The sequence below is a fragment of the Rhinolophus ferrumequinum genome, chromosome 25, assembly GCF_004115265.2.
Source record: "Rhinolophus ferrumequinum isolate MPI-CBG mRhiFer1 chromosome 25, mRhiFer1_v1.p, whole genome shotgun sequence".
Lineage (NCBI taxonomy): Eukaryota > Metazoa > Chordata > Mammalia > Chiroptera > Rhinolophidae > Rhinolophus > Rhinolophus ferrumequinum.
This window is the reverse complement of record NC_046308.1, coordinates 27,854,487-27,881,972: the sequence shown is the minus strand read 5'-3', so window position 1 is coordinate 27,881,972 and position 27,486 is coordinate 27,854,487. Positions and strand designations below refer to the sequence as shown.

The 27,486-nt window shown below is 37.0% G+C and overlaps 1 long non-coding RNA gene across 1 annotated transcript in view; it reads left to right on the top strand.

Moving 5' to 3' along the window:
• The window catches only part of LOC117017852 (uncharacterized), a 70,464-nt gene extending 45,183 nt beyond the window's left edge, over positions 1-25,281 (top strand). The window contains exons 2-3 of the long non-coding RNA XR_004422133.1: positions 21,142-21,217; positions 24,465-25,281. This is a non-coding gene — a long non-coding RNA (uncharacterized LOC117017852). The remainder of the gene's footprint in view (positions 1-21,141; positions 21,218-24,464) is intronic.
• The last annotated feature ends 2,205 nt before the right edge of the window (positions 25,282-27,486 follow it).

Below are 27,486 nucleotides of genomic sequence, written 5' to 3'. Positions count from 1 at the left end.
GGGATGCCATTTTACCCTTTGGTGCCATCTTTTGATGTATACTTTAAAATTTTTTTCATGAAGTTATATTTGTCTTTTTGTTGTTGTTGTTAACTGTTCCTTTGGTGTTATATCTAAAAAATTATTGCCAAAGCCAATGTTGTTTATTCTTGTTTTACTTTAAGATTTTTGTTGTTTTACATCTATCTTATATGTAGGCCCTTGATCCATTTTGAGTGATTTTTTTTGTATATGGTATTAAGTAAGGGTCCAACTTCATTATTTTGCATATGGATATTCGGTTTTCCTAGGAACATTTGTTGAAAAGACTATCCTTTCCCTCATTGAATGACATTGACACCCCTATGAAAAATCATTTGATTATGTATACAAGAGATTATTTCTGGGCTCTCTATTCTAGTTCATTGGTTCATGTCTATTTTTATGCCAATATCACACATTTTGATTAATGTAGCTTTGTAGTAAATTTTGAAATCCAGAAGTGTGAGTTATCCATGTTTGTTCTCAACAGATTTGTTTTCAACAATTGTTTTGGCTATTAAGAGTACTTGAGATTTCATATACATTTTAGAATAGCTTTTTCAATTTCTGCAAAATATGTCATTAAGATTTTCATAGAGATTGCATTGAATCTGTTTTGAACAGTATTGAAATTTTAACAATAATATATTTTTTCAATCCATGAACATAGGATATCTTTCCATTTATTTGTATCTTTGATGTTTTTCATCTATGTCTTGTAATTTCCTTTTTTATTTATTAAATTTATCGGGGGTGACGTTGGTTAATAAAATTATATAGGTTTTAAGTGTACATTTCTATAATACATCATGTATGTGTTGTGTTGTATTGTAGTTTTCATTGTACAAATTTTTCACCTCAGTTGGTGAAGTTAATATCTACGTATTTTGTTCTTTTTGATGCTATTGTAAAAGGAACTGTTTTTGTAATTTTCTTTTCAGATTGTTCATTGTTTGTGTATAGAAATACAATTTATTTTTGCATGTTGACTTTGTATCTTGCTACTTTGCTGAATTAATTTATTAGCTCTAACAGGTTATTTCCAGTTGTTCCCTTTATGAACAATGCTGAAATAAACATACTATACACATCTCCTTGTGTACATTTATAAGAGTCTCTTTGGTGTATGTATCAGTGAGTAGAATTATTGAGTTGTAGGATATGTGTAGCTTCACTTTTACTGGGTATTGCATTGCCCAACAGGTCTTAAAAGAAGTTGATTAATTTATGCTTTACTGGCAGTATTTAAGTTTTTTAAACTCCTAAACTTCCACTGACAGAGAGTAAAATAAAATGAGAAGGCAGGACAAATGATGTGATATAAGTAAGTTGACTTAAAGGAAGGAAAAATATGTCTGTCCCTAAAAGTAGAGTTACTAATAAAAGAGCAGAGAGCAAACAAGTCAATTAATCCACCTCAGCCCTGCATCACCTACCCCAAACTGCCAACCCCACACCATCAATACATATCCCAAGCATTCCTTTGAATGTAACCTGTATCTTCGGTCTAATGCAAAAAGATTGAACATGTTTCAAGTTGCTACCCCAAACGCCCGAGCCCCCTAAGTCATACATGCTTTAACATCAGGGGGAGGGATTACATAGTCTTATTTATTTGTTTGTTTTTTATCTTTGTTTATTTTCTGTCAATTAAATGGAAGTTCAATGTCCCTCAGTGGAATTTTAAAAATACTGTTTTGTTACTGCTCTATGCATACAACCTAGAATAGTGTTTGGCATATAGTAAGTGCTCAATAAAAATTTGTTTAATAGAGAAAAAATAATGTTTCTTCAACAATATCCAACATGGTGCTTATTAGTCAAATATTTGCTGGAGAGAATTATGTAAGTAAGGACTAATTCATAAAATTCTGTTATCTCCTAAATAAAGACTAATTCATGAAATTCTATTGTCTCTGATCCTATGTGTGTGCTAGAGACTCATCTGCATAATGTAATAATGCAAGCTAGAGGGTTTACTGACTGGTGCTCCTTTAAATTTGTAATACTGAAGTGGGGAGCAAGCATCATAGTGAAGGACAAGGCATTTAAGTTCTACTTAGCTCCCTTCCTCTTTCTATACCACTTCCCTAAGTTCCTAATTCCAGAAATACTTCTAAATCCAAATTATGGGGACACGTGAGTTCTGTCTGACTGACTTGAGGATCTTAGAAAAGATGGCTAGAGACTCATTAGATCTTATCCTTCAGCAAAGAGAAACCAAATGGGATTGTATCTATTTTAGACATAATTTCTCAGTGAGATATTTGGGCTACCAAAATTTCCTCAAGATTTAGGATTCTTAAATAATAACTACTACAACATGTAGGTGATTAAGCTAAAGTTCCCTATAGAAATTAATCCATCAACCTGCCAATTGATCAAATTCAATATCTCATAAAGAGGAAAAAGGAATTGGAATTATTTTGTCCCCTATTTGGGATTTTTCAGAAAGGCAAAATACACGCAGTAGTAAGCGTAATATTTAATTATCCCCCAAGTCTCAGGAAATAATTGTGTTTCCATGTTAAGTGTGTGCCTATCTTTGTATGTCTGCACAGTGAGTGTGTGTGATTGTGTCTGTATGTGTGGCATGTGTGTCTGCAATATGTGTGTGTGTATAAATATTCACTCATTTATACATTCAACCAATAAATGCCTATGATCTGCCTAATATCTTTTCAGGTGTGGTGATCGAGCCTTGAGTTTATGTGGACACAGCATTTCTTGTTCACTTATATTAGTGCTATTGTCATCATAATAAATTGTCCTTGTAATTACTCTTACTTTCCTTTAACTACCTTAAAGAAGACAATCATAGACCTTTCTTGACTCAGACCAAAATATTGCTGCAGAAAATGAAATTATGGAAAAGCACTTAGAATGTAAGCTAAAGTTTTGAGTTCCAAGTTTGGTTTCTCATGGCTTTGGGAAAGCACCGCTTTTTTGCAGCCTCCTTATGACTTACTGCTGTTGGTATAAGAAAATGTTATGTCACTGAGAGAAATAGGACCTATACAATGTGAACTGAGGGCCATTGGGGAAAGATTTACTTTTAAAGGTATTTCAACTCATAAGGTTGAACTTTGTGTTAAGATTTCTTCGGCCAGAGTTTCATTTTTTAAGTTTATCACTGCCCCTTTAACAATAAATGTAGTTCAGAGTGAGATTTCAAGTGGCTGTAAATTGGTATCTTAATACGATGTGCTTATTAAAATCTTTCCAAGAGACAGCTCACTGGGTACAGGGGTTGACAGGAAGAGGGCACTGAACTGTATGAGATCCATTTGGCCAAAGGCTGACCCAGGCAGGGGAGTGGAAGGGACAACGAAAGAGAGGAGGGGATGGAATGAGAAAAGGGTACTCTGATGCAAAATAAGGCTTCTTAGCTCTATGGGGATCTTATTTCTTGAATTTTATAATTATGAGCACACGAACAGGATGGTAAACATTATAATTAAATTGTGTGCATTTACAATTATCATATTTTACTAACAGAATCAGAAGGTACCATATGTTAAGAAGCAAATGAAGAAAATTCATTGTCTTTTAAGTCCTCATATTAAAATGACTACAGATTGCTAGGTGAGAATTTATATTTTTTGGAGTGTTTACAGATTATTGGATATGTATGACAGGCCAGTGTAAAAGTCCTTATTGTATGCCAAATAAAAGAGACTCTGGAGGAGAGGATTGGGCTAATTAGAAATTAAATTTTATTTTTAAAATCAGAATGCCAATCTGTTGATTTATGAGGGTAGATGTGACTTCCAAGACAAGTGAAAACCAGGGTGTCTGCTCACTATAAGGTAGCAGCGTGGGAAGCAGAATGATCTGGGCCTGGAAGAACAGGCCTTGGAGTCCCACAGCATGGGTGCGACTCTGACTCAGCCATGGTCCAGCTTGGGACCTGGGCACATTTCCTTGTGTCTCTAAATCTCAGCTAGTGTATTTGTTTTATATTCCTGTGAAATGGAGTGAATAACCCTTACCCTATAGGATTACTATGATATTACTGTGTAAAGAGAATAGCACAATATTGGTACAGGTTAGACACTCAGTAAATGGCAGTTTCTATCATTACTTTTGTAATTCAAATAGATGATGACATCAGTCTCTTGACAGCCTGATGTGCCCATCAGACTGACAAGGTCCTTTTCCCCTGAAACAGTGTTTGGATAGAAACTTAATAATGTTTAATGAGGTCATAAGTAGTGGATTTCTATCTTTAAATTTTGGCACTCCTCTGACTAGTGCACCTGGTTTAATTTTTGGTATTGAGCATTAAAGAATTGTGGAAAGTTTATAGCAACAGCCAGAGAAAAATTTGATTTTGCTCTACTAGGAAGCTCCAGACAATGCAGTATGCTGCCCAGATTTAAGAATCTATTCTCAGCTTCCTACTCCCAGAAAGTACAGCTTGCCATTGTCCCAATTTAATTGGAATCATAGAGATATTTTAATGCTAACTGAACTTATAGGACATTCATAAATTAATCTGAATGCCAGTGTATTAATATCTATTGGGAGATGAATATGGAAATCTTTCCAGGAACTAGAGTGTTAAAGTATTTTATTAAGGGGATTTCCCCTGCCCCTTTGAAACTTATGTACTTTGTGGGCTGCTGGAGAGAATGGCATTTGAGCAATAGGAAGTTGATAGTCAAGAGAAATATTTCGTACATTCCTCTAAAGAGAGATATTCTTTTACAAAAAAAAGAAGATTTTGTTAGGACCTTTATAATCAACAGTCATTACACTTCTATGCATCAGAATCTATTGCCACAATAAGCTGTATAGCAAACCATCCCATGACTCAGTGGATTACTACAGTAAGTATTTATTTAACTCACACCTTGGTGGCTCAGCTGGGAGGTTCTGATCTTTCATAGCTGAGTTCACCCTCATGTCTGACAGGGACTGTTGGTGAGCTGCAGTAACGAAGGTGGTGACTGAGCCACCCAGTTCTCATCTCCAGCAGCACAGATGGGATATGGTCTCAGAGTGATGTTGCAGGGGAAGAACTGGCCCCAAAGTGCATGCCCATTTCAACGTCTGCTTAATATTTGCAAAGCCCATTGGCCAAGGCAAATCATCTGGCCAAGCACAGAGTTTACGTGTGGGAGGACACGAAATGTTACTTAGCAAGGGCAATAGGGTGGGTAAGGGATTCGGGCATTAATGCAATGTACAGATCACTCTGATCAGGTTCTAACTGCCACACACTTACCACTGACCTCAATTCTTTGATGTGCATTCATTCTTTTGAAGTTTCACTGCTAACTTCTTAATGCTATTGACTGGTGATCTCTGTTTCTTTCCACTATACCATTTTTTTTCTGATTAAAAATACCACAGGCTTATTGTAGAAAATTTACAAAAAATAAAAAAAAATATCATCACCTTATGATAATCACTATTAACTTTTTCACATGAATCTTTTCAGATTATTGTGTGTGTGTGTGTTTTAATTAAATGTGTTACTTGCTCTCTGTAAAAACTGAAAAAAAACCCAGAACTGTACCCTCAAGAAAATGACAATTATACATAATTCTAACTCTAGCAAATAATCAGTGTTGGCATCGTATCCCATTTCTGTCTGGTATTTTCCTCTTTAAACATATATGTATATATTTGTAATATATTTGCATATATTATCATAGCGCATGTATAATTTGTAACTTTTTCTTAAAAATGTTACATCAATAGTATTTTCCATTTAAAATTTTTCAAAATATTGATTTCAACAATTATATCTAATTATTAGGATATACTACAATATACTTAACTTCTAAACTATTATATATTAGGTTGTAGCCCATCATTAGTTTCACCATTCAGCAAATTTTTTGAAGCTCCTACATAGTGCAAGGCCCTGTTCCTAGCAATGAGTATAAAATAATGACTATGACAGTCATGATTTCTGTGTTAACCTTAAATTAGGTTGTGATTGTTACTTTACGTTTATATCTTTGTTCACATCTCTAATTACTGTGGGGATAAATTCCCCAAAGCAGCAATATTAAAGGATGCAAATATTTTTACTTTTCTTTATACATACTGCTTAATTGCATTTTTTTAAATTAAAATTTATTGGAGTGACAGTTGTTACTAAAATTAACCCTAACATAGGTTGCAGGTGTACAATTCTGTAATACATTATCTATACATTATCACATTGTGTGTTCATCACACAGAGTCAGTTCTCCTTCCATCACTATATATTTGATCCCCTTTACCCTCTTCTACAAATCCACCTCCCCTCTTACCCTCTGGTAACCATTAAAAATTGTTGTCTGTGTCTATGAGTTTTTGTTTCTTTATTTGTTTGTTTTGTTCCTTTGTTGTTTTCAGTTTTGTATCCCACATATCTGTGAAATTAACTGTACTCTTAAAGGACTATATGAATTTCTGTATGTGTATGGGAATGAGTGTTCATTAATTTCATTGGACCTAACATCGTATACCTAATTTTGAAAAGTAACTTCTTGCTTTGATTTCATATTTTTTATTAAATGTTTAACACATTTTCACATGTTTATATTCCTCCTTTATTTTCTCTTACCTGTTTCAATGACTTCCTCATTGATTGATATGGGCTTTTCATATGTTAAGTGTTTTAAGCCTTTTATGCCATACATGTTGCAAATACCGTGTTTCCCCAAAAATGAGACCTAGCTGGACCATCAGTACTAATGCGTCTTTTGGAGCAAAAATTAATATAAGACCAGGTCTTTAATATAATATAATATAATATAATATAATATAATATAATATAATATAATATAATATAATATAACATAATATATACCAAGTCTTATATTAATTTTTGCTCCACAAGACACGTTAGAGCTGATGGCCGGGTTAAGTCTTATTTTCGAGGAAATCACAGTATGTATTTTATCCCTTTATTATTTGTTATTTATGTTTTTGACATGAAGAAGTTTAAAACTAATCTAGTCAAGTATATTGATTGCTTCCTTTCAGATATCTCCCAATTTTAACTCTGGAAGTTTTGACTTATCAAGGATTAAGCAATTATTCATTTATATATTTTTTCCAATTTGTTTCTTTCCTAATGAAAGTCTTTAATTCATCTAGATTTTACTTTGATATTTAGTTTTATAGGAAGATATAAATTGATTTCTTTTTTCTCATAAACCTAGCTTATTTTCCCAGCACTGTTTATTGAATAACTGACCTCTGCATCATTGATTTGTGATACTTACTCTACCACATACTAACTAAGCTTATACATACCAGGGTCTGCTTGGAGGCTGTTTTTATTGGTAGACTTTAGTACTTGTTGGATATTCAGTGGCATTACACAGTTATTGCATACAGTATGCTTTCAGAAGAATACAGAATCATAGAGATAGAAAAACATGGCTTTTGAGATTTAACAAAATCTGGGTTCAGCTCCTGACTCTATAACCCACTGACTCTATAAACCTAAGCAGGCCATTCAACTTTTCTGAACCTCAGCTTCCTTATCCATAGTTAAGGATAATAATACCTTCTTAATGTGTTGCTGTGTGTGAAGAAAGTGCAATAATCCATGTGGAAGAACATTGTAAAATGTAAAAGCAATTGCCAATGTTAATTTTTACAATAGCATAGATATAACCTGGATTCTGGCTTCATTATGAAGTCCTATTGGACATGGCTGGTTTTGTACTCATAGAAATTCAGATAAAGGAAGGTAAAAAAGAAAAATGACATCATAAAAATGGCGAGAGGTGAGCCTCCTGAAATCTCCCCTGGAATTTACAACAAATTGAATGACTATAACTCCACAAAGGACTCCCTGCACAGTAGACAGGCAAGACTAAGTGGCATACTACTGAAATCATCTAAAGGTGGGCCAATCATGCGAGCATGGGGAGGAGGGAAAGGAGAAATGTGGAGACAGGGCCGCGCAGACACAGGACACGGACCTAGATCAGTGCTCTGAGCTCAATGCTTTACGGAACTACTGCAGTTGTGGAAAAGGGAAGAACTCGGACTTCTAGGGCTCTGCTTATGGCCTAGAGAGATGGGGGAACAGCATACAACAAGGCTGAACTCAATGCGCAAAGCAGAGACCTCGGAGCAAGGACTGAGGGAAGAAGGCTGAAAACGGTGGTTTAAGCCCTCAGTGCCGAGCAGAGAGTGGAAGCCCTAGGCACTGAGCCTAACCACCCCCTTCGTACCCTCTCAGAGCTTGCCTGCCCCCACCTCACCAGTGCTAGAAGCAAACCTAGCAGTGTCAGATCAAAAGAACAGAATATTTGCAGTTCTGAGAACTGTGGTCTGCCAACATGGACTCACAGCCCAACTAGTTCTGACAAAGGAGAGGGAGCTGTGGAAGCAGGACTGGCTGGGTGGTGGTAGCTGCAATTGCTCTGGGCCACCTCTCACAACCCACCCATCCCCTATCCCCACCTATCTGGGCAGATCCCTACAGGAGTAAACAGAACTGCTGAAACACAAGGGCTTTGAATCTGGTTTAGGAAGAGCTTTGGAACTTCAGAAGCTCTCTACATCCCCCCATGGAGGCAGCGCCCTGTGATCCAGGTGAACTGTTCACAGGAAAGAAGCCTGCCTTCCAGGGAATCCCCGCATTGTATGAGAATCCAGGATAGTGCAGAGAAAATATAACACTACAGTGTGAGAGAGAATAAAAGGCTGCAGTAAGAGAGAAAATAAAACATTCTACCAACACCTACTGGAAAACAAAAGAAAGACATCTTTCTATCAACCTGTTGCAGAACCCACTCCTGTAGATATCTAGGAAGAAAAATAATAAGTCATTAATAGCCAAGAATAACCAAGGTACTAAGACAGCTCAGAAAAAAAGTGAAAAGTCTCCAGAAAATGAACCTAAAGACATGGAAATATGTGACTTACATGACAGAGAATTCAAGATTGCAGTTCTGAAAAAACTCAATGAGATGCAAGAAAACACAGATAGGCAATTTAACAAACTCAGAAACACAATTAAAAAACAAAATGAACATTTTACCAAAGAGATTGAAATTTTAAAAAAGAACCAAATAGAATTTCTGGAGATTAAGAAGTCAATAAAAGAAATGAAGAATGAAATAGCCAGCTTACATAGTAGAGTTGACCAGATGAAGGAAAGAATCAGTGACATCAAAGATAGAAATCTGGAAATGACACGGATGGAAGAAGAAAGGACTTGAGACTTAAAAGAAATGAAAGAACTCTACAAGAACTTTCTGATTCCATCAGAAACAGCAATATAAGAATAATGGGCATACCAGAAGGAGAAGAAAGAGAGAAATGAACAGAGAGTACATGCAAACAAATAGTCGATAAGAACTTCCCAAACTTGTGGGAATTACCTCAACCCCAACAGGACTTCTCCAAGGCACATTGTACTGAAGCTGTCAAAAATTAATGACAAAGAAAGAATCCTTAAGGCAGCCAGGGAAAAGAAGACGGTAAACTACAAAGGAAAGCACATTAGAATATCATCAGCTTTTTCAGCAGAAACTCTACATTCCAGAAAGAGTGGAATCAAATATACAAACTATCTAAATAGAGAAATTATGAGCCAAGAATAATATATCCAGCAAAGATATCCTTTAGATATGAAGGAGGAATAAAGACCTTTCCAGACATAGAGAAGCTGAGGGAATTTCTAACACATGACCTGCACTACAAGAAATACTGAAGGAGGGGATTTGACCAGCGTAATTAGAAATAATTTGTGACAACCAAAACACAAAATGGGGGAGAGTAAAGGCCTTAACCAGAATATGGGAATGGAGAAAGTAGGTATGCTGAAGAAAATGGAATACTTTAAATATGAAACTTTCTTTTACATAAACTTATGGGTAACCACTCAAAAAAAAAAAAAAAAAAAAACCAGAACTGAAATATATAATGTAATAAAAGAAGAAACAGAGGGAAAAGTCATAGAATACCACCATACAGAAATAATAGAGAATAACAAAAAAGGCAAAGAAACAATGGAGAGACAAGTCTTACCAGAAAACCAAAGATAGAATGTTAGGAAATCCTCACATATCAATAATCACCCTAAATGTAAATGGACTGAACTCACTAATAAAAAGGCACAGAGTAGCAGATTGGATCAAAATACTAAACCCAACTATATGCCGACTCCAAGAGACACATCTTAGCCATACGGACAAACATAGCCTCCTAGTGAAAGGGTGGAAATTGACACTCCAAGCAAATGGTATCCAGATAAAATTAGGTGTAGCCATAATGATATCAGATGAAAAAGAGTTCAGGATAAAAAAGGTAACAAGAAACAAAGATGGACATTTCATAATGATAAAGGGGACTATAAACACAAGAAGACATAACAGTCATCAATATTTATGCCCCCAATTAGGGAGCACCGAAATATACCAAGCAACTACTAACAGAACTAAAGGGAGAAATTGACCAAAACATAATTATACTAGGGGACCTAAATACATCATTGACAGCTATGGATAGATCATCCAAAGAGAAAATAAATAAAGAAATAGCAGCCCTAAATGACACATTAGATGAAATGGACATAATTGACATTTACAGAGCACTTCATCGTAGAACATCAGACAGTACATTTTTTTCTAGTGTACATGGAACATTCTCAAGGATAGACCATATATTGGGACATAAAACCAGCCTCAGAAAAATTTTTTTTAATTTGTTTTATTTTCTTATTTGTTTTTTTTAACTAAAGTTTACTGAGGTGCTATATTCTCTGATCACAAGGCTTTGAAATTGGATATCAACTGCAAAAAGAATACAGGAGAAAAACGCAAATATGTGGATATTAAAAAGTACTTTTAAAGAATGACTGGGTCAAAGAAGAAATAAGAGGAGAGATTGAATGATAAATAAAACCAAATGAGAATGAAAATACATCTTACCAAAATTTTGGGGAGGCAGCAAAAGCAGTTTTAAGAGGGAAATATATATCATTACAGGCCTATCTCAAGAAACAAGAAAAATGCCAGATAAATAACCTCATGTTACACCTTAAAGAACTAGAAAGAGAAAAAAAAAATGAAACCCAAGGTCTGCAGAAGAAAGGAAATAATAAAAATCAGAGCAGACCTAAATGAAATAGAGAACAAAAAGACAATAGAAAAAATTAATGTGACAAAGAGATGGTTCTTTGAAAAGATTAACAAAATTGACAAACCCTTGGCTAGGCTCACTAAGATAAAAAAAGAGAAGACACTGATAAATGAAATCAGAAATGAAAGAGGGGAAGTTATCACAGATGCCACAGAAATAGAAAGGATCATCCAAGAATACTATGAAGGACTATATGCCACCAAATTCAATAACTTGGGAAAAACAGACAAGTTCTTAGAAACATATATCCTTCCTAGGCTGAATCATGAAGAACTGGAAACTCTAAATAGACAGATAAACAGTAAGGAAATTGAATCAGTCATCTGAAACCTACCCAAAAGCAAAAGTCCGGGACCAGATGGCTTCACTAGCGAATTCTACCAAACCTTCAAAGAGGATATAATACCTACTCAAACTCTTCCAAAAAATTGAAGAAGACACCATACTCCCTAACTCATTTTATGATGCCAGCATTACCCTGATACCAAAACCTCGTAAGGACAACACAAAAAAAGAAAACTACAGACCAATATCACTGATGAATACAGATGCAAAAATCCTTAACAAGATTCTAGCAAATTGAATGCAACAATGCATTACAAAGATTATTCATCAAGACCAAGTGGGGTTCATCCCCGGGGCACAAGGATGGTTCAACATATCCAAATCCATCAATGTGATACATCACATAAACAAAATAAAGGACAAAAATCATATGATTATCAGTTGATGCAGAAAAAGCATTTGACAAGATACAACATCCATTTATGATTAAAACAGTTAATAAAATAGGTATAGAAGGAAAACACCTTAACATAATAAAGGCCATACATAACAAACCCTCAGCTAATGTCATAATTAACAGTGAAAAACTGAAGTCCTTTGCTCTACGTTCAGGAACATGACAGGGCTGTCCCCTATCACCTCTGCTTTTCAACATAGTGTTGGAAGTCCTTGCCAGAGCAATCAGGCAAGAGAGAGAAATAAAAGGCATCCAAATTGGGAATGGAGAAGTTAAATTGTCACCCTTTGCAGATGACATGATGCTATACATAGAAAATCCTAAAGACTCCACCAAAAAGCTATTAGAAACATTAAATGAATACAGTAAAGTTGCTGGCTACAAAATCAATGTACAAAAGTCCATTGCATTCCTATATACTAACAATGAAATCTCACAAAAAGAAATAAAAAAACAAAAACAAAAAACAATTCCTTTTGCAATTGAAACAAAAAGAATAAAATACCTAGGAATTAACCAAGGATGTGAAAGATCTATATTATGAAAACTATAAGACATATTTAAAACAAATTGAAGAAGACACAAAAACGGAAAGACATTCCGTGTTCATGGATTGGAACAATCAACATAGTTAAAATGACCATATTACCCCAAGCAATATACAGATATAATGCAATACCCATCAAACTCCCAATGGCATTTTTTAAAGAAATAGAACAAAAAATCATCAGATTTCTATGGAACCACAAAAGACCCCGAATAGCCAAAACAATCCTAAGAAAAAAGAACAACGCTGGAGGTATCACACTCCCTGACTTCAGCTTGTACTATTGAGGGCAACAATAATTAAAACAGCATGATATTGGCAGACAAACAGACATACAGACCAATGGAATAGAATTGAAAATGCAGAAATAAACTCCCATAAATATGGACAGATAAATTTTGACAAAGAAGCAAAAAACATACAATGGAGAAAAGACAGCCTCTTCAATAAATGGTGCTGGGAGAATTGGAAAGCCACGTGCAACAGAATGAAACTGGACTGCTATCTGTCACCATGTACCAAAATTAATTCAAAATGGAACAAAGACCTAAGCATAAGATCTGAAACAATAAACTGCACAGAAGAAAACATAGGTGCTAAACTTATGGGCCTTGGGTTCAAAGAGCATTTTATGAATTTGACTCCAAAGGCAAGGGAAGTAAAAGCTAAAATAAATGAATGGGACTATATCAAACTTAAAAGCTTCTGCAGATCAAAAGAAACCATCGACAAAATAAAGTGGCAACCAACTGAATGGGAGAAGACTTTTGGAAACAACACCTCCAATAAAGGGCTAATATCCAAAATATATAAGGAACTCATGCAACTCAACAACAAAAAAATAAAAGACGCAATTGAAAAGTGGGCAGACGACCTGAAGAGACATTTCTCCAACGAGGACATACAAATGGGAAATAGACATATGAAAAAATGCTCAACATCACTAATCATCAGAGAAATGCAAATAAAAACCACAATGAGATATCACCTCACCCCAGTCAGAATGGCTATCATCAACAAGAGAAATAGTAACAAGAGTCGGAGAAGCTGTGGAGAAAAAGGAACCCTCATATACTGTTGGTGGGAATGCAGACTGGTGCAGCCGCTATGGAAGGCAGTGTGGAGATTCCTCAAAAAATTAAGAATAGAATTACCATATGACCCAGCAATCCCTCTCCTGGGTATCTACCCAAAAAATCTGAAAACATTTATCCATAAAGACATGTGTGCTCCAATGTTCATTGCAGCTTTATTTACGGAGGCCAAGACATAGAAACAACTAAAATGTCCTTCGATAGATGAATGGATAAAGAAGTTGTGGTATATATACACAATGGAATACTATTCGGAGGTAAGAAAAGATGAAATAGGCCCATTTGTGACAACATGGAAGGAACTTGAGATTGTAATGCTAAGCAAAGTAAGTCAGACAGAAAAAGTAGAGAACCATATGGTTTCACTGATATGTGGTATATAAAACTGAAAACAACAAAAGAACAAGACAAACAAATGAAGAAACAAAGACTCATAGACACAGACAATAGTTTAGTGGTTACCAGAGGGTAAGGGGGGAGAGGGGTGGGAGATGAGGGTAAAGGGGATCAAATATATGGTGATGGAAGGAGAACTGACTCTGGGTGGTGAACACACAGTGTGATATATAGATAATGTATCACAAAATTGTACAACTGAAATCTATGTGACTTTACTAACAATTGTCACCCCAACAAATTTTAATTAAAAAAAAAAAAGAAAGGAAAAGGCCAGCCAGAACGCTGCTCTATTATGCTATAAAAATAAGTCCTAAGCCATTTCCTGAAGTGTGTTTTCCATTTTTGTTCTGTATAACTGGAAATCAATGTTGTAATACAAAGCAGGATGGGTATTAATTAATGAGGTTAAGTGTAAATGCCATTAGATGTGTAAGAGACTCAGTAAAGCAGTTAATGGGAACTCTATAGAAAGTGACTTAAATAGTAGCAAGAAGAGACTATAAACATGCAAACCTAGCCTTGAGAAAATATTTCACTATGAAGAAAGAAGGGAGTTGGCAAAGTGACTTCCCCTTAAAACCTGTGAACTCAGCATTAACTAGATACAGAACAATAGACAGCAAAATGCTGCTTCTCAACCAAAACAATTACCCAAACATTTAAACTGGAGTTAATAGGTTTGGAGAATCAAGAAGAAACAAGGGTCACTTACATTTCCCTGCATATCTAGCTTGAGAAAGAAAGAGTGCCATCTACGATCCAGAATGCTCTTTAAGGTGCAATCTTAAAAAAATAAAATAAATAAAAAACAAACAAACAAAAAATATCCATCTGTTTGATGGAGATACTATTGCTACCATAATTTGCAAGAGTTCCCTCACAGCTCCCTAAAGATTTAATCCATGGATAAAGTCAAAAGGAGCAATCTCATCTATATTCTCAAGATTGAATCTGTTTAATGATTAATAAAAACACAAACAAACAAACAAGAACAACTACTATTCACTCACCACAGCAGGCTTATGGTAAATATTTAATCCAGGAGTGTTGAATTGAATTAAATATATTATGAAATCTCTAGATTCATTTACAGTGCTACTTATTGAGGCTTGACTCTATGTGGTGACTCTTCTAGGCATGATAGGAATATGGAAATAAAGCAGACTTACAGTTTTGCTCCAAGATCTGAAGCTTAGTAAAAAAGATTTTATATATATATATAAACACACATTTTTATATATATATATATATATATATACACACACACACACATATGTGTATATATATATAGCTATATGTATATATATGTGTGTGTGCATATATATATACATAAGTATAAGAGGAAAAGTTACAGGTGCTATAAACATGATGTACAGAGTATCGTATGCATTCAGTGCAAGGAACAATATGCACGTATGGGGAAAGCATGGAGACTTGATGGTGGAACATCTTTGTCATAAAATGAGAGGGGGGACATTTGTGATAGAAAATACAACATAAGCAATGTTGTGGCAGCACAAAGGTGAAGAGGTTGTAAAGGAGAAACTGAAAAGATAAAATAAAATGTCAGTTTGTGACAGACCGGTGAATATCATGAATATCAAGTAACTGAGTCCAGCTAGGAGCTTAAACCACTGTAGGAGAAATTCCAATCTGGAAACAGTAGGCATCAAGTCGATTCCGATCCGTCTCTCCCTTAGGTTGGATAGTCTTGGAGTGTGCCTACTGGGTCTTATGTCTTCGTGCCTAGCACAGTGCTTGATCAAGTGCAGAGGCTCAATAAATGAGTGTCATGTTGAATTTAACTACCAACCCAGAGCAAGTATTAGCTGTCACACAATTTGTGTCCATCATGCAACAACGAACAAACAGAGAGTGTAGAATAGTGGATAGACTACTAGAGTGAGGTCACAGATTTGCCATTATCTGAGTGATCTTTGGTAAGTCAAATAACCTCTTCTCCTTTCCATAGTCCAATCTACAAAACAAGGAGGTTGAACAAACCTTCCTTTTTGTGCTGATAACTCGATGATTTATGAGATCAGTACTTATTGCCATGGAATCACTAGTTCATTTATGCACAATAATCTTTGTGTTTCCAGAATAGGTATATCGTTACTGCAAGGCATATATATATATATATATATATATATATATATATATATATATATATCATGAGAGGCGAGATTAGGGCCATGTTCCCCTATAAGAAGGATTCCCTCTGTAGATCATGTTGGTGCCCGAGTGCCAGTGGCAGAGGTTGCTTCAGCAATGGTGATACTGAACTCGCGTCTGATTCCAAAGCCTAAAGCCTTTGTACGGCATCACACTGTGTTAATCAAATGCTCTGGGGGTTTCACAAAGCACTGAACTTCCCAAACACAATATACGGGCCAGGCCAGTCAACCTTATATTTGTTTTTACTTCTGAGGGGCCTCTATTGTGCCATTTGGGGCCAGAAGGAATAGAAATGGAAATGGGAAGACAGCTAATCATCTTCAGCTTAGGTCAGAGGGAAGACATTTAGAAGCTCAGAGGAAAGCAAGCCTGAGCAGGAAATGTAGTCAAGGCCCGTTGGGCTGATCCACACAGCTGTCACCAACCCAGCCATAGCATTCTAGAGCCTGTGGCTTCTTTGGAAGGGGAGGTTTCTCACATAGCTCAACACTTCAGAGCAAAGCCTTGGGCAGCGCTCAGGAAAGAACCAGCTGTGGCATCAAGGACACACCTTAATCAGGGCCTATTTTGACTGATTAGTGCCCTCATGGCAGCCAGCTGTTTCCTTAACAAGTCAGGCAGGGCTCTGCTGAGGCTATGTGCACAACGTGTACTACTGCTGGCGGGCCAGGGAAGCCCCACTTCCACACCCACAAACAACACAGGTTTTGATTGGAGCACCTGGGATCCCTGCTTTTTGCAGGGGGTGACGAGAGCTAGTTCAGTAACAGACTCACCATTTTAGCTCTCCATCCTTTTCAGCTCTCCAGTGAGTGCCCACATCCCAATGCCATTTGTGATCATCAAACTGTCCTGTTAAAGGGAAAGGTGCTTAGGAAGGGTACAGCAGAACAGTAAGCCAAATAGATCCAGTCTGCAATTAGTAACAGTTACTAAGAAAATTACCTTAGTCACCAAAGGTGAGGGCAAAACTCTGAGCATCTGAGTTCACTGGGTATCTAGGGTAGCTCATCTTGGTTCTACGTCTATGGAGCAGCAGTGGGGTACAACCTTGCTGCCATCTAGATGACTTCATTCTGCTCTTTCTCTGGGGATAAATGAAAGCACCCTCAGACCATAAGCTGTTTGGAACTGATTACCTTGTAGGCCTAGGTCAGTCAGGGTATTGATGCACGTCAAAGTGGTCTGCATGCGATGTTTATCTGCATCCTACACAAAATACTGCCATCCAATTAGGAAGGCAAACTTGTGACAGTGACTGATGGTGCCTAGCTTTTCCTCCCACACAACATACCATTTATTTCTTCTAATTAGAATTAGACTTTAACTGAAGTGTTTGCTTTCCAAATTTTTATGGATATGTAATCCAATTTTATATGTGGCAAACAGAGCTAAAAAAGTATATGTTTCTTATCAAATAATGAAGTTTAGATGTGACGTTATGCTAACATGTATGATCAATGACTGCAAGGTGTACTTATTTGCAAAGTGAATCAGCCACATATACTGTGTTTGAAGAGGAAAAGATGTATATACATAGAAAGAGAGAACTCAAACTCTGAATACCTTAATTCAGATAGAATTAATATGTTTTCATGTCTATAGGAATCATTATGTCCATTTTTTTACCTATTCCAAGAAGAAATTTATTAGAAAAAATAATCAATTTTTCTCAAGTAGCTTTATTTTTGTCATACATTCCACATGTGTAAGACGAAATGAGGTAGAGTAAGATACAGTGGGACAGCTAAAGTGCCTCTCAGAATGGTTAATATGAATTTTAAAATCAGCCAATATGAATTTGAAATAATATGAATTTTAAAATCAGCCAAACAAAAGTGACATGTAGACTATAATTGTAAATATATGGAAATAGTTATGTGTACGTGAAACATGTAATGGTTACGATAACTATTTTCGTATGATGGGACTATGAGGCTCTTTAATAGCACCTTTAATGTTTTTATGCTTTTCATTTAATAAAAATAAAAGTGAAAAAAAAAATCCCTGAGCCATTCTTTCTGATCTGTATCCAAATTGTATAATGATTCCATCACCTGTTTCCATCAGCTCTATTCGGCTGCTCTCCACTCTTCTCCCTCAGATCAGAGATTCTGCATGAGAGTAAATGGCACAGACCATGTTGTTGGTTGGGTGCGGGCAACGTAGTGTTAGGGACCTGAATTAGAAAGTGGTTGGATGGAGAAGTCAAAGGAAGTTGTGCTCCTTCTCTGAATCAGTGGCATTGGACAGTTATCTCTGACCTATTCCGTCATCTCATTTTGGGAGTCAGACTTTTTAACCCCGTAGCTGGGTATTAAAGGATATCACACAGAAGCCGTGCTCAACACAGCGCTCAGCACACGGTAAGCCCTTGAATTTTAGCTCCTTTCCCCCCTCTCCTCATTAGCTTCTACCTAAGTCACCATCCTTACGGTGCAGGGCCCACCATACAGCAGTCGGAGAACTGTAAAGTGTTAGAACCGGAAGGAACCTCAGATGCCACCCACAGAGTCCATCCATCTTAAGAAAGAAACAGAGAACCAGCAATGGCAAAGACAGGCAAAGAGAATGTGACAGGGGCCTGGGATTATGAGAAAGGCACCCTCAGGCTCTTTCTGAGAATTCAGGCTAGTGATGACTCTTACAGCATGATAACACCCTTCCGTGAACAGAGCAAATGTGCTGGGGACACAGGAAGCAGCAAGAAAAGGGTTGGGGCTCACTCTTTTCATTTCTCTATGCTCACACCAAGCCACCAACTAGAAGGACAAAAACTGAGTTTAAATTTACTGAGGCTGAAATTATCAAAGCAAAACTCAGTTAAATTCTCAGTGCTTTCCCTGTCTACCAGCTGTAGGTTACACATAAACCGCTCTCTCCCCAAGAGTCGCATCCCAAGAAAACACTGCAGCATAGCTGAAGAGGAGAAAAAAGATGAAAAGTTTGTTTTCGTTGTACCCCTTGAGCTGGTGGGGAGACTGCGTAAATAGACATTCATGCATATGTGGAATACAGGTGTGCTTGCTCTGTTACCAGGCCAGGTGGCAGTGCCCCTTTCAGAGGGATAGTATTTAAGAAGCTGCATGGCTCATATACCTGCAGACGATATAAAGACTCTTTTGTCAAGTCAAGGACAATGTCTGATTAAGGCCAGGAGAGGGAGGGCCCTTCTACAAAAGGCTTCAGCTCTGCAAGGCAAAATCTGTACGTTCCCCTCCAGTGCAGTGTGGCTGGTATGTCCCTTCTTTCCCAGACCAAGAGGGCACTCTTTTGGAAATATAAACACCTCCTTAGCTAACCACCTTTACCACATATTCTTGAGAAAAAGAATAGATTCCTTCAGACCACACTAGTCTTTTACATCTTCCTTCCCCACACTTGAAGGAGCTCCAAGTTCTCCAATTGCTTTCAGTAATTTGTGTGGTTTTCATATTAGCCTCTCCAGAGATGTACAGTCAGACAATAGCATGTGGCAACTCTGTTGTCTTCTTCCCTTTCATGATGATGTTGTTTTATATTTCTTCGCCCCACTTCTTCCTAAATGCTCTTATTAGAGACTGACAGAAGCCTGAAATGATACGTTGGTTTCCTTGGGAAGTAAATGCCTCTTCAGACTATTGCAGAGTGATACCAGAATCATCACTTTCCAAAACTGAATTTTTTAAATGGCTGATATATAATATTAAGAGAAAAAAACAGAATTCAAAGTAGTACGTAAAGTACAATTGCTGAGTATGCACGTACACAGTTACAGGAAAATTATAGGCACAAACAAGAACCGTTGTTTTGGGATGGTGGGATTTTTCTGTCTTCCTGTGTAATTGTTAATCAATATTCTCATTTAAAAAAAATTCCAAAACACCTTCTAGGATCAGCTGTCCCTAAGTTAACTCATCTAATGGTATGAGTAATAGCATGGTCTTATTGCCAAACGGCTATCTCTAGAATTATAAACATTATATGATCTTTTTTTCCTGATTAATCAAATTTCCATCCAAAGTCAATGGAGGAAGAACAGAGAAAAAGGGAACTATTAAATCACATAAATCCAGCTAAATCTGCCAGCAATTATGAGTTATTCAAAAGCAGGAGTTACTCCAGGGCTTAATTCAAACTTTCAAAGCTCCACTAATGACCATTGTCTATCTTGGATGGAGGCTTGAAACAGCTAAGGCAACTTACGAGCACATCCAACTTTGAAAAGTATGGAAACCAGATCATTGAATATTTGCCACAAACTAATTGCAGAATTAGGAGACCATAGAGTGCATTTGTTATCAGAAAACAGAACAAAAGCAACAACCTAAAAAAACTTATTTTTATTCCTTCATGTTTCCTTCTTTTCAGGACCAGCTTTTTTTTCATTAACAGGTTTAAGAGCCCAGAGGCGCACTTGTTTTGCTGGAGAGAAATAGATTTGCCTTGCTCATTACACTTGGTCCTCCTAGATCTGGGCGTTGCTTCTGATCATCCTGGAACCCTAGAGATTGACCGACGCTTAAAACAACGTCCTTGAACTGGCTCATCATATGATTAATGGCTGGTGAATAATTGAAAGCTGTAGTACCATCCCAATGTCCCCCTCCTACCACTTTAAACTATAGTGGTAGGAGGTAATATTTAGTCCACTTAGCTAAACATTTCAGTATTGCCTTTGAATCAAAGTGACAAGGTCTAGTGGACTTCGTTTGTAGAGGAAACAAATAACCTGTTTCTGTGAGCAATATTTGTACCTGCTACCACTTCCCATACTCAAATAAATAAATAAATAACAGTCAAGTGGATAGTTTCCCAAACTAAAATTCTAAATGTCTACTGCCTTTTTTCTTAGTGAGGAGGCTTTGGGATGGATGCTTGATCCTTTCCTGAGCTTGAGGCAAGAGACCTACCGGGAACAATGCCCTTACTTTCTTCTTTGGTTTTTCATTCTGCCTATCCAGAATCTCCTTTGGTCAAATTTTGTTTTGATAGATTTTTAGAAATATTTGGGTGCATTAAGAGAACAGGTATGAAACTCAGATCTTAATAATTTACTCATTATTTTTCAGCAAACATCCATTGAGCATTGCTAACACTGAGAGCCATACCTATGTGACCTCAAGGAGTTTAAAGCTGAAGAGGAAGGTATGTAAATATTCCAAACTTTTTAACCAGTGTTGTCCAGTATAATTTTCTTCAGTGGGGAAAGGCTTTTACTTTGTGATGTCCGGTATGGTGGCCTCTAGCCACACATGCTAGTTAGCATTTAAAATGTGTCTAGTGTAACTAAGAAATTGAAATTTTATTTAACTTTAATAATTGGAAATGTAGTATTTCCAACTTTATTGAGATATAATTGACAAACAAAATTGTAAGGTATTTTAAAAGTACAAGGTGATAATTGGATATGCATATACATTGTGAAAGGATTCCCCTCATTGAGTTAAGACACCCATTACCTCACATATTTACCTTTTTTTAATAATAACATGTAAGTTCTACTCTCTTAGCAAATTTCAGCTATGCAATACAATGTTATCAACTATAGTCACCATGGTTTCCATTAGATCCTCAGACCTAATTCATCTTATAACTAAAACTTTGTACCCTTTACCAACCTCTCCCTATTTCCCCCACCCCAGCCCCTAACAATCACTTTTATACTCTCTATTTCTAAGAATTTGACTCATTTTAAGATTCCACATATACATGATACCATATAGTATTTGCCTTTCTCTATCTGGCTTATTTCACTTAGCATGATCCCCTCTAGGTTCATCTAAATAAAAGAAAGGACAGGATCTCTCTCTTTTAAAAGGCTGACTAATATTCCATTATATATAATACCACATTTTCTTTATCCAATTATTCATTAATTGACACATCGGTTGTTTCCGAACCTTAGCTATGAGTAATGCTGCAACAAACATGGGACTACAGATATCTCTTTGAAATAACGATTCAATTCCCTTTGGATATATACCCAGAAGTGGGATTGCTGGATCACATGGTAGTTCTATTTTTAATTTCTTGTGGAACTTCCATACCATTTTCTATAATGGCTATACTAGTTTACATTGTAAATTTAAATATTTACATGCAACTAATGGCTATCAATTTGATAATGTGTGATAAGTCTATGAGAGAGAAGTGAGCCAGGTGTAGTAAGAATGAAAGGACAGACATCTCACTTGGACTGGGACAGTAAGAGATGGTTTCCTGAAGAAGCTGAAGCTGGACCTAAGCATTTAGCAGTAACTAAGAGTTAACATGGTAGAAACTGAAGGGCTAGAAAAGTACTTCATGAAACAGTAAATGTAAAGGCACTGGAGTGAGGGAGCAGGGTATGCTCCAGCAACTACTAACAGTTCATAGGAGCTGTGGCTCAGAGTTGTTTTTAATTTACTGCAAGGATGAAGAAATGAAAGAGGCTGGCCATGAAGCAACTCGTATTATGGTTTAATTAACAATATCATTATCAGAGGCATCATCATCGGGTTTGCTTTGTAGAAAGCTCAGCCCAGTAATATGGAGAATGGATTTAATAGAGAAGAGATCAGAGTCAGAGGGACCAAGTGGAAGTTAGCAAACTAATCCCAGAGGGAGGTGTCAGGGGCCTGAATAAAGGTGGTGGTTACAGAAACACTAATCATCTTCCAGCATCTTTCTGAAACCAATGCTACCAACATGACATTAACTAGAAACTACATATTCTGCTTCAAAGAGGAGATGTGTGACATTCACATGTACTCCTTGGATGGGAGTGGACAGAGACAGAGATGGGGCGAACATCTAAATATGCTGTCGTGCAGGGTGACAGGCGGGGTCTCTGGTCCCGCTCCCCACATAAGAACGCAGGGTATGTTGAGGCCAAAAAGGAACACCCACGGAGCCACCGATAGGGGAGACATACCACTATAGTCTATCTGGCGGCTGGGTTGGAGACATAGGAAGCAAGAGCCACACTATCCACAACCTGCAGTCCACTTCTCTCTGCCAACCAGCCTCACTTGCTAGCTGCAATCCGCCTCTCTGCAATCCGCAATCCACACTCCGCCGCTTGCTAGCTCAGCCACCATCTTCTTGCTAGCCCCCATTTTGCTGCTAGCCACAGCAGTTATATTAGTGGCCAATGGCTTACTGGTGACAGCTGACGACCAACTAGCCACAGCTGATGGCCATCCAACCACAGTTGATGGCCATTTACTATCTGAGCCAGCACCTTTCCACGTGGGGTCGAGAGCCTGGAAACTGCACTCCTGGCTCTGTCCCCACGTATGCTTCCACTATCATACGTATATTGGGACACTTATTTTGCTACTAATAATTCCTATCATTTGTAGCCCAAATCATATAGCATCCAGCTTCACTATTAAAAATATTTATTTTGAGGAAAAGAAAAAGACAGTACTTTGGCTTCATGGGATACCCGTACTTTGATCAACAAATGATAAAGAATAAGCAACTCCAGGGGCCTATGTGTCAGCACAAATGTCACTTCCTCAAAAGGAAGCTTCTGTGACAATCAGACACCATTAGGTCCTTCCAGTAAACACTCTCAAAACAACCCAGACTTCTCCTGAGTGCTCCACACACTGACAGGAAGTCTTGGTTTGTTTAACTCTTTGTGATATCTGTGCGCCCTACAGTTCTAGAAGCTCAGTGAGGCCAGGGTCTGCTCAGCCTTGCACACCACTGCAGTGCCAGCAATAACAGCCCATTGGCACATGCTTAGTAACCAGGCCTTAGCTCATGAATGCAGCACGCTAACATGCACAGAAGTAGCTTCAACACGAATTAGTCTCTTCTTGTTTCAGTTTCTGCTCTGGAAATGAGAAATGATCATTGTACATTCAAAGGGTTCCTATAATTCCCTTGTTTTTCATACTACATTCAGTTTCATTTTTTGTATCATAAGGCTGAAACTTGACTCCACAGTTTTCCAAAAAGATACTTGGGCTTCAAAATCTGGAGAGCCAACCTTCTCCCTTCAATGTATCTAGAATAGAGGTAAGGTTTTTTGTTTGTTTGTTTGTTTGTTTGTTTTAAACTGTATACACCACATATTTAGCACTGTCACTATTGTTCATGTACTTGCACCACAGACATAGTCTTGTTTTGTTAAAAGAGCACGGCGGGGAATGGCAGAAACATAGTTACAGGTTCTGGCAGAAACATAGTTACAGGTTCTCGTGTTGTGCCACATTAAGTGGACTGTAGGGACATGAGTGGATACATTTATGGTTCCAGTAAAGTATAGAGATGAATCAAAAACTTCAATAAGAGAAAACCCAACTCTATCTTCCTCTTTTGCCTCTCAGACTATAAAGGATTTAAGTCCAGGTAAAGAACCTATTTTGTGAGGATTATTTGTTTTCTTTTGTCTTTGAAGGAATGACAACAAATGTTGATGCTTTCGGCAAGGACTCCAGAAGGACCTCTTCTTTTGCAAGAAAACCTCACCTGTTGGGACGAGCAGAAAATATGGCAGAACACCTGAAACCAGGACTGCGGCATCAATAATATTAGGGGCCTTTGAAAAATGAGTCAATCAATCACTTTTCTCCATGTGGAACCACGAATTGGTTAGCGAGATGAAAGTAACCCCTGCAACGGCCCAGATCAAAGGTCTGAATAAATACCTGCACCATTCCAAGCCTCTGCATTCAGGTATGTGAATTTAAAATGGCTAATAGCCCAACTCCCAGGACTCTGCAGAACAAGCCAAGCTTTCCCCTACAATAAAGACACTTGGCTCATTTTAATTTACATGGATCATTTCTCTTCAACTCTACAAGATTGAGATACAAAATTTCTGGAGATTTGTTTTGTCTGTTATAATGAACTTGGAATTAAAATATATGAGGTCAGGCATTCTTTCACAATGCCAGACACCCAATGATTTGAGTTTTAAATTTATTTAAAGCTGGAGGTGAGAGATCTAGAGGTCATGGTGGTAATAAGCCAAACAGAATGCAATACTGCAACACTCTATGCTCAGTTCAACCTTTGTAGACACTGGGAACATGAGAGTGGAAATGGAGAAAGTCCCTAAGTCAGCTCAACAAGTCCAAATATAATGGGTTGCGATTCAGCCAGTGACCAAACAATTTATAGTATCTGAATATAAAATGTATGTATGTTGCTGGAAAACTATTCAATCCAGAAATTTGTGACTATTTACTAGACTATCACTTGTTATTATTATAAACTTGGCCAAGGATTGTTAACAATTCCTGACTAATGCTGATTTTCTCTTCCAAAGGTTATAAGTTCCATGAGAACTAGTACTTTTGGTTGTTTTCTTCACCACTATCCATGGTGTCTAGAAGAGGGCCTGAAAAATAGTAGGCCATAAAAAGTTATTGCATGAATGAACAAATAAATGAATAAGAGGACATGGCTTACAATTTATTTGTGCAATCATTTGTCATATTTGTATTTTTTAAAATCAATTTTCCAACAGGTTTAAAGCAATCCACCAAACTCTCCAATAATTAATCCATCAAGCAATCAATTTATTTGCTTATTTATTCTTAGGCCTACCTACCTTGTAACAAGATTATAGTGAAAAGCTTAAAACTCAAGAGGATGAATGTTCTCAATCATGTATTTCATTAATATGCCTTATTCAGCACCTCCATTTTCTTTGAAGAGAAGATTAATGTTTTCTAAGCTCTGTAGAGTAGGTCCACGCTAATCAACCCAGTCAATATTTATATCCAAACACACACACACACACACACACACACACACACACACACACACACACACTCATTATCACTGTAGAAAGTACATTATTAATTGCAGACCCAATTTATTCTTGCTTGTAAGCCTGCTGTGAAGGCAAGCTTAATACACCCCCAGCAGATAGTGCATGCCACCTCTCCTCTTCAAGAATAATTCCCCCTTATAAGATTACAGATGGCAAGGCAAGGAGTCCAAGGGAGACTTGTTTCTAGGCATCTTGGAATGTAGTGCTCCTATGAGAACTCTCTTTACCCAAAGATTTTAAAACACAGTGTAAACATAAAGAGTGTATTACAAGCATCGATACTAAAAAGAATGAAGACTTGTGAGGAGTATCTTAGTTAAGGCAATTAATTTTTTCCCAGAAAAAAAAAAGTCCCATTATATAATCACAATACAGTCGTGCATCGCTTAATGAGAGGGATAAGTTCTGAGAAATGCATTGTTAGACAATTGTGTTGTTGTGCAAAGTTTACAGAATGAACTTACACAAACCTAGATGGGATAAAGTGTTGCACACTAGCCTATATGGTAAAGCCTATTGCTCCTAGGTTACAAGCCTGTACAGCTTGTTATTGTATTAAATACTGGAGGCAATTGTAACACAAGTATTTGTACTTGTGTATCTAAACATATCTAAGTATTTGTATAGCTAACCATATATAAATATAGAAAAGTTACAGTAAAAATATGGTATAAAGGCTAAATGAATGCTACACCTGTTATAGGACACTTACTATGAATGGAGCTTGCAGGACTGGAAGCTGCTCGGGGTGAGTCAGGGAGTGAGCGGTAAGTGGGTGTGAAGGCCTAGGACATTACTACACTTAGTACACCTGTACACTTAGTGTATACTAAATTTTTTTAAACATTTTCTTTCTTCAATAGCAAATTACTTTTAGCTTACTGTATCTTCTTTTTTACTTTACAACTTTCTAATTTTTTTTTAACTTTTTGACTCTAGTAACAATACTTAGCTTAAAACATAATTTTTTCTTTATATTCTTATTCTATAATCTTTTTCTATTTCTAAGTTTCTTTTTTTGTTTGTTTGTTTTTGTTTTCTTTTTAAACATTTTTGTTAAGAACTAAGATACAAACACACACATTAGGCTATGCCTACAGAAGGTCGGAATCATCAATATCACTGGCCTACACCTCCACATCTTGTCCCACTGGAAGGTCTCAGGGACATTAACGTGTATGGAGTGGTCATCTCCCACGACAATAAATACCTTCTTCTGGAATACCTCCTGAAGGACCTGCCTGAGGCCCTACTTGACGAGGTGTCACTCTTTTCAGAAATATGACTGGTGGTTTTCTTGGTTTGTTTCTTCATCATAGATTTGCTTGCAAGCAGATAATGTACCATGGGCATTCCTGTCTACTAAGGAAGACCTTTTGGGGTTGGGGTCCTCATTTTACAGCTTTTTAAGGAGCTTGTTGAGGTCTGCAAAAGATTCTGCTAAACCCATCACTGTGAATTCTCTTGGGACTTCTTCTTTTTCATCTCCTACAGTTCCCTTTTCTCTTGCCTCTTCTCCAGCTATGCATTCCTGTTTCAGTTCCATCCAACAACTCCTCATTAGTCCATTCCTTAGGAGCCACCTCTAGGCAGTCCTCAGTGTCACTCTCATCCACACCCAGGTTCAAGTTGTTTATCA